Source organism: Anser cygnoides, chromosome 2 (genome assembly GCF_040182565.1).
Source record: "Anser cygnoides isolate HZ-2024a breed goose chromosome 2, Taihu_goose_T2T_genome, whole genome shotgun sequence".
Classification (NCBI taxonomy): Eukaryota; Metazoa; Chordata; class Aves; order Anseriformes; family Anatidae; genus Anser; species Anser cygnoides.
In genome coordinates, this window is record NC_089874.1 from 47,468,067 (window position 1) to 47,476,855 (window position 8,789).

Consider the following 8,789-nt stretch of genomic DNA (forward strand, 5'->3'; position numbering starts at 1 on the left):
GCAAAAATGACAGTGGTATGTATATGACAGCACTGGAAATATCTGGGTGGTCTCCAAAGAGTGTGAATAACACTATGTTATTTAACAAACTTTTTATGGGGAGCATAAGACATCTCAATGGTTTCTCCTTGCTCTGCCATGTCTGCTAGCATTTAGGTATTGGAATAGGCATTGTACATACTGGGAAGCACATAGAGACATTCAAAAAAAAGTCAAACATGTTATCCAGGTTTTATGACTCTCAAAGTCATAAAGTTGCATGTTGGTACGCATATGCTGGAGTGTGAAAAATGAAGTGTAGGTTGTTACTGAATCTCATTTTTAGCAGAAAAGTCTTGAGTGTGTGCCCTGTATATTATATGGGCATGTTATGTGCTATGGTAATAAATAAATCAATCTCTTCTGAGAACCTGGTTCTTGTTTTTTCAGCTAACTTGTTGACAGACTCTGGTAAATGCAAGTGCTCAGATTTCTTCATGCTGCAACCCTTGGAAATGTTACAATAGCTTTTACAAGACTAAGCCTGAAGAAGCAGCACCCCACAGAATTCATATTGCTAACACATGAATGGGATTTAATGTATGCAGAGCCTTCAGTCAGTTCCATTATATTCCTCTCAAACAAAACCCCAAAATGCATTTGATACTATCACAGCTTCATTAGCTAAAACTTCACTGGCATTGTTAGCTGTACACAATGCAGCTAGCAATCCTTGCCTTTAATGGAAAATGCAGATCGCACCTATGTGGCTTCACTTCCTCCGAGAATTCAGAAATCCAGACAAATACAAATCCCATGTTTGAAAGGAGTAGAAGGAGAAGATCTCAGAAAATAAAGAGTAGTTAGTTCCACAAACTTTGGTTTTGTTTGATAGCACTCAGCACACTGTTAAAGGCTGTGTGAAGACATATTCTTCTTCAGAACAGGCTGGGGGGTAAATGTCATAGATACTCCCAGATACATAATCACAACATGAACTCGGTTCTGCGAAATGCTTAATCTGAAGGACCAGGCAACATTATTTTAATTTGAGCACTTGAAGATAAGACATTAAAATGTCTTAAACCAGACAATGTTGGTTCTCATTTCAGTTGATCATTAAACTTTTTCTATCTGTTTGGGGCTGCAGCCCTGCCTGACTCTCTCTGAGTAGCATCTGATGCATGAAAGCATCACAGGCTGATCTGTCTGTGCCATGACTGAAACAGACACAGATATCTGTTTGGACTGTTATGCAAAATTAAAATGCATTTTCTTCCTTTGCATTCCTTCAAAACACATCCCTCTTTTACCCCCAGCCTTTCAAAGGGAGTTCTTGTTACTACAAAACTGAAGAAAGCACTGGAAGTTGGAGCACATCGTTTAAGGGTTTCCAGTCAGCCGGTATCAGCCCAGAGCAAAGGAGGGTCTGGTAAGCTGTCTTCCATCTTCTCAACCATTCTTATCTCTAGTTCTGTTTCTAAGGTCAGTAAAAACATACAGAAGTGATTATGCAGGAACTAGCTCTGAGGGATTATGCTATTTGTCAAAGTAATAACAGTGAATTCAATATGTGTAAATCTCTTCTCCCTGTACAGTAGAGCTGTGCTCTGGTGTACCAGTGGGATATCGATAGGAGTCATTTCCTAGGCAGCTTACCTTTGGGGAGAGTTTGTGGTTGATATAATAAGAATCCCAAATTTTCTAAGAACCCACAAGTTGCAAGGGACAGTCCCACAGGTCCTTTCTGCTGACAAAAACAATTGAGTTACTTAGCATTTTTATCAGTGACCTGAAAGAAAATATAAAACCCTTTGTGATAAAGTCGACGGATGACACAGAGACTCGGGGTTAAATGAAGATGAGAGGTCACTGGAGCAGAGTGAGCTACTGTTAACTAAACAGCATGTTTTCTAATGCACCCCAACATACAGGCGTAAAGAAGCTAGGACTGTAGGAGGTCATTACAGAATTAGGGACTGGCCTTGTAAGAAATGACAGAAATTAAAGATTTGTGGTCAAAGGGAATATCCCAGTGAGTACCAGTCCCTGAGGAGATGCAGATGACAAAAGAGTAAGTCTCTAAGATAAGAGCAAGGGAACCTCAGGATCAAGAGGCTGTATTTTGACACCGGTTCATCCAGTGAAGGCCTAAGCCCATCTGCGAATCCTAACAGCTTTACAGCCTCAGCACGTGAAACCAGCCTGTATATTTGGTGTGACTCCACATCTGGGGAACTGCCAGGGAGCAGAAATCTTGGGTTCTTTTGATGCCTGGTGGGGATCTAACTTGAATCTACTGGCAGCATGTGTAGGCTGTCCAGCTGTGCCCAGTTCAGACATGACTAGCTGTGCCATGTGCCCTGGCCTCTGCCTCCTGGGAGCTCTGATGGGACGGAGGGGTTACCAGAATTTGGCCTGTCCCAGCAAGGAACACCAACCTCCTATGCTATGGTGTCCTAGAGGCTGCCATGTGGATGCATGAAGACTGACAGCTTTAGCCCACCTGTCTCCTTGTAGCTCAGGCACAGCCAAAATGCCGCCATTTTGTCCTGTCCTGGTATCTGTGGTCCAGAAAGGTGTCCATATTTGCCTTGTATAGTGAAGGTCGACACTTATCGCAGAGAAAATGAGGGACGGATTTGATCAGCCCATAAGTGCCACCACAAGGAACAGAGCTTCATATTGCACTATGTGGTGCAGAAGACAGAGGTGTAACACCACCCAGAAGCAGGACAAGTTCAGGCTAGACATTTAAAATGCTGATGCTTGACTACCAGAAGAACCTGCCAGAGGTTTTGCTGGGTTCCCTTGCCTTAGCAGTTTTAAAATCTAGATTAGGTTCCTTCTAGAAGAGAATCAGATTTGGAAAATACAGCAGTACGTCTGGCCTCCTAGTCTGTGAGTCTAAGAAGACCACTCTGATCTTTTCTTTCTCTTTCCCTACTCAAGGAAATTTCTTTTAGCAGGGGCACCCCCACAGGAGCATCAGAGATGCTTTTGTCAACTGTCCTTCCAAACAGGATGTTTCAGAAGACAGTCATAGGCTACACTGGCTGATATGTCAGAAGAATTCTCTTCCTGTATGATAGGACATTGCTGGGGATGATAAGGACTTAAGGCAGGCTGAGTGGAGAAGACAAGCCAGCTCTCCTCTCACACAGACCAGAAATGAATCTGCTATTTTCCACTTGAACAAAGATCTGTCTTTTACAAACCTTGTTTGGAGGAGAGCCAGAGAGACGTGATGCAGCTATCTGAGGGCCCCTCTGTAATGGGAGGTGTCATTTGGGGATGGGGATCCAACAGACGCTTACCTAATAACATCAGATGAAGAAGGAATTGTACTTAAGAATTTAGTTGTCAGTATATGAGGCTATAAATAGGCTTTTGGAAAGCCTAAAAGCTCACACAGTTATTGCTTGTTATTTTAAAATGTTAATGTGGATTCAGAGCTCATGAAAGGCATGAGATTGCTGGCGAAGATCTGTCTAGCCGCACATAGGATGAGCAAGAAATTCAGGTTCTTCCATCCCACTCAGCCTTGCCATGGAAGAAAGACCAGCTCATGGTAAGTTTTGGTCTTTATGAACAATTTAGCCCCCGGGTTTTCTGATGGCCTACGCCAACTCTGATGCCTTCTTTGTGATACAGATATATTACCTGGAAACTAGCCTGATATCAGGTATTTATTTCTTTTTCCTTATTTTCCACCCTCTTATTTAGAAAAAAAGTTGCAGCACCACAAGAAAAGGGACAGAGGTTGCATTTACAGGATCTCCCACTATGCCTCTAGTTATTATGTCTTGCTAGAACAGCTCAAAATGGATACTTTGGCAAAACATGGCTCTTTTAACAGTGCCTCTGCATCAGACAGTGAGACCATCGGTTTAGGGCTGCCAGTTTCTAAAGAATTTTGCTTGTGTCTTCTTGACTCCCTGTTGCTTCACCCAACATTTGGTGCCCCTTACAAGCAGCATGTGCCTACTGGACATGCACCAAATGGCTATAGATTGGGTATTTGCAGGTTCAGCTTCTTACTGTGAAATTTGTTTATATTAATTCCAGATAGGAGGAAAAAAACAACTATTTAAGGAAAATGTTTTTTTTTTTTAATTATTTTTTCTTTATCTTTTATCATTAGAAAGCAACATAAGTTGTTTTCTGGGCTGGATGAGTCAGATGGAGCTGATAATCATTAACACTGCATTAAAATACTGCATTAAAACAACAACAACAACAAACCCAACAAAATAAAATACTTGTTGTAAACATCTGATTTAAAAAAGAAAGCAAAACACTAATAGGTTAGAAGCTGACAGAAATTATTAGCAATAAGCTCTTTCGCATAGAAATAGGCTTATTACCATGCATTCACAGCAGCTGGCATAAGCCTGGCTTGGTGCCAGCAAGCTGTGTCCTGCAAACACTGTCTTTCCACCTGACTAGGAAAAACACCAGCAAGACAGGGTTTTATCCCCATCTTAGTCCCTGCATAACATACTCCCATTGACCTGTGCAGCAGTCCTGTGCATGTGCATGTGTGTGAAGAGTATGGTCTTAAAAGGGAAAAACATCAGTTTTGTCTTTTTAGCTGGTAGTGCTGTGAGCAAGGACTGTGGGCTGCTTTTAAAAGACAGGGGTAAAAGGGTAGGGGGATGAAGGCCAGTAGAGGCCACACAGGAAAGAAAGAATAAATTAAACAGAGCCACATAAAGATCTTAGGTCAAATCAGATTTGTTAGATGGCTTTTTGTTCTTTTTGTTGTTGTTTTTGGGGTGGGTTTTTTTTTGTGTATTTTTGTTGCTGTTGACATTTTTAAATCAGCAGAAAATTGCCCTTTGCATGATGCATGGCATAGTCTTCAGCTCCTGAGTCTGCCCACACTCAGATGTTGAAGCACACTTGTGGTTTGCTGAGATCTGGTGTTGTTTGCTTGCTTTTTTTGGCCAAGGACTTTTCCATATTATTACACTGTAAGTGTGCCATAGATTACACAGTCCACAACCAGGTTACAAGGAGAGAACACAGGTCTGCATTTAGGAAACCATCTTCAGTCCCAACAGGAATAGCGTCAAATGTTCAGCCTTCAAACATTTCTGTTATTGACTTGGTTAAATGTAGGGTCAGATCCTGGAAATATCAAGGATGTTCACTTTGCTAGGAGACAAAAAAAAAAAAAAAAAAAAAAAAAAGCTCAATTAAAATAAAAACTGAAGCAAAAGAAAATGAAACTTTCAGCACTTTGCAGGATTGGGCTTCAGGTGTGGAAAGCACAATGTTAGTAACCTGGCATTGTAACATGAGCCCAGGGATTTTTGCATTTATTCCAAAAGGCCAAATTATGTAAGATTTTGTCAACTCTTTAGTTTAATGGGGGTGAAAAATACTGACTATAAAGGAGGTGAATGAAATGGCCTGTGAGGTTTTATGGGCAACACAAAAATCACTGTCGGAACAACGATCCCCCTGTAGTTGGAAACATCGATCTTTGCCGAAGAAACTCACAGGTCTCAAGCACAGTTCTTGCTGCTTAGTCCAATTTCAAGTCAATCGAAGGAAGCAAAATACAAAGGGAAAGGTCATATTGACTTAGTATAACAATCTTAATGAATCTGGCCCTCTCTTTTGCATTTCCAGTGGAAACATGAACTCAGTGGCTCATTCCCTTCCTCTGTGCGCTGCTTCAAAACAGAAGGGTAGAGAGAATAAGCTTTTGCTCAGCTTGATCCCCAAACAGCACCGTGTTTAAACAGAGCCTGAAAAACAGCCTTTTTATTTTTAACAGCAGCATTTTCTAAAAGGAGCTCTTGTTGACAAGAAAAGCCACTCATATTTGAATATGAAACATTTCCAGCACTTTAAGTACGAGGGGAAAGGTAAGCAATTCCTATCCAAAGCATTCGGGAGTCACAATCAATACAAAAGGGACCATGAAGGATTTCTGGACAAGAAATACTTCTTTGCCTCCAAAAAGAATTTGTCCTGTGCAAACCTGGTGTATTTGTTTGTGTTACTGTCGCTTGTAGTTGCAGCAGTCATGGACCAGCACCCAGCTGTATAAGGTAGTGTACAAATGCAGAACAGAAAGACAAACTCAAATCTAAGATGAGATCACAGATGTATGCAGACAGATAGCTGGGGGAATACAAGAAAACAAGGCAAGATTATAATGTTTGAGTACTTATTTCAGGAAAAAAAAAACAAACAAAACACTGAAAGGCATAAGGACAAAATTTCATTGTACTTTTTTAAAGCTGCTGTTCCTTCCTTCAGCCCCAGCCCTGCCATGATGCCAAAATTAAATAAATCAACCTGTTAATAATGCCTGAGCAGCAGCGGCAGCCAAGGACGGAAGTCTAGAGAAAGACAAATGGTTAAAGTTTACTAAGTAGTTACAAACCACCAAAAGCAGGTTTTAAAATGGGAAGTGTCAAGCAAGCTCCTAATAACAGGTAATACTACCAGCCCCACCTATAATTACTGTACTCCTCTCCCCACCCTCTGAATGTCACTCGTTTCCATCAATTGCAGGTTTTTCAGAGCATGGACAGTGCCTTGGTAATGTCTGCACGCTGCCTCACACAAACGGGGTGATGCTTCAGTCTGAACTTCTTAGGAGCTGCCATAAGATCAGTATGAAATGATAGCAGCACAAACAATAGCAATAGGAACAAAACAGGAGGTCCAGCTCTGCCCACATCTAGCTGTGTCACTGCTATCATATCCACAGTACAGTCTGAGGCAACCTTGAAAGCCTGCATGTAGAGGGAATAATGTATTGAAAGGAATACATTTACTGTACATCGCATAGTCCCCATTAGGTGATTTTTATGATCATATTACTATGTGCTTTGTCTTCAAACAGAGCCTTCACTGGCTTTTCCACCCATGAGCAAGAAAAAATATTTGCCATACTCGTTATCAGTCTCTTGGTTCAGATTTTCTCTCTGATGTACAGCTGCTTCATTTTGGTTCTCAGTTCCAACAAGACGTATTATTGTCACCTTTTCTGTAACAATTTCCTCATGTTCCTGGAACTATAGACGAGTCAGAGAGTGGTATGTACTTAGAAATGTTTTAAATGTGTAGAGATGGTTGAATATTTTTTGTTTTGACATTATTTTACAAATTTACTAGCATTTGGACCAGAGGATATTTTAAAATTATATGGGCACTTAATAACCAGCCATCTATGTTCTTTTCCAGACTGCTTGCTATGACTATTTGGGGGGGGTTCAATGACCACACAAATCTCTTGGAAGCTTTTAACATTTGATGATTGGGTATAGGATGCTTTTTAAACATCTGATGAATAAGCAGGAAAGAATAAGAAATAATAAATCTGTGGGATGAATTTTCAAATAAATTAAGGCTTGTGAAACAAATTAAGGAAGCTTTTGAGAGACTTAGTGCCTCAATGAACAAGCTCCTGTGTACTTGTAATAATATAACCCACAAATCACAGTAAACCAAGTGTGATGCTTTGATTTGCAAAAATATGCAAGAATATCCTTTTAACTATCTGATCAGTTACATACCAAGCCCTCACACTATAAAAAGGTCAGACTCCAAAAGGGTTAAGTATTGACTGACAAGAGGATGAAAGGGAGACCAACAGAATGTAGGTGTATAAAGGTGTATAAAGGGGACACTCCTAAAAGTCAGCATCAGTTTTTGCATTTCTTGCACAGAACCAGATATGAGTTTCAAATAATAAATAGATCCAGATCATCTGTACTGCTCAGAAATGTGAAACGCATATTTAACTGTGTCCGTGCCAAAAGCTTTTCTCCTTTTTTCTCCCTCAAGCCAGGATTCATTTGAAAATTCCTGCCAGAAACTCATCAGTTTTGCTCCTTCTCACCCATTTTCACCCGCTTAGAAAAGCACTCCCCCTCCCATCTCTGACCCTGCGATTTCTACAGCCGCTCGCTGAATAACACACCCAAAGACTTTACAAAGGAACATACAGGGGTGAAAATTGTTAGTTACCCAGAGGTGACAATATGTTAGAAACAAATGGGTTTGAAAGCGAATAAAAATAATGGGTGCCACAAAAAATGTCTTGCAGCCTAAATGTGGCGGGTAAATGCAAGGCATCAGAGAATTAGATGGACGGGGCGCGTGGCCCTCAGTCCATCTGCAATAGAGTCACAGTGGGGACAATCACCCTGTGACAGGGCCCTCCTCGGTGGCATTGGCAGGACAGGAGACTCACAGGGAGAGGGGGCGAATCGAACAGGCTCCTGGCGATTTGTCCCCACCTCTCCTTTTTTAGGGGCAGGAGGTTTTGGGAAGGGAAGAGTCTGCTGGCAACCTGATTCTCCCTCCGGCTGCAGGGATCTTCAAAGGAGTTGGCAGCTGAAGTCCCCCCTGACCCTGGTGGCTTTTTTCCCCGTTCACACTGCAGATGCCTGCCCCAACAGATGAGACCTCCTGACCAGCTCCTTCCTCCTCCCGCAGCTTGAGTGTGGCCGCGAGCGCGGCCCTTCCCACCGCGTGCCACGTCAGGCGAAGCCAGGAGGCCTCGCCACATCCTTGGCGCATGCAGCCGCACGAGCCACCTTCAAAACAGCAATAATTGGAGATGTTGCGTGGCCTCTGAGTGGGAGCAGGAACCTGGTGGTTGAGAAGGGCGATGGCAAACACCATAGTGTTGGGAGGGTGAGGGAAACTGCTTCTGAGAAGGAGCTCACTGCCATCCTCAGCTGCGGCTTCCCGAGACACCGTAGTGGCTTCGTCCCTGCCTCACGGCATCTCCCATGCAGCAGGCCTTTGCACAGGGATAAATAAATCTGTCAGCAAAG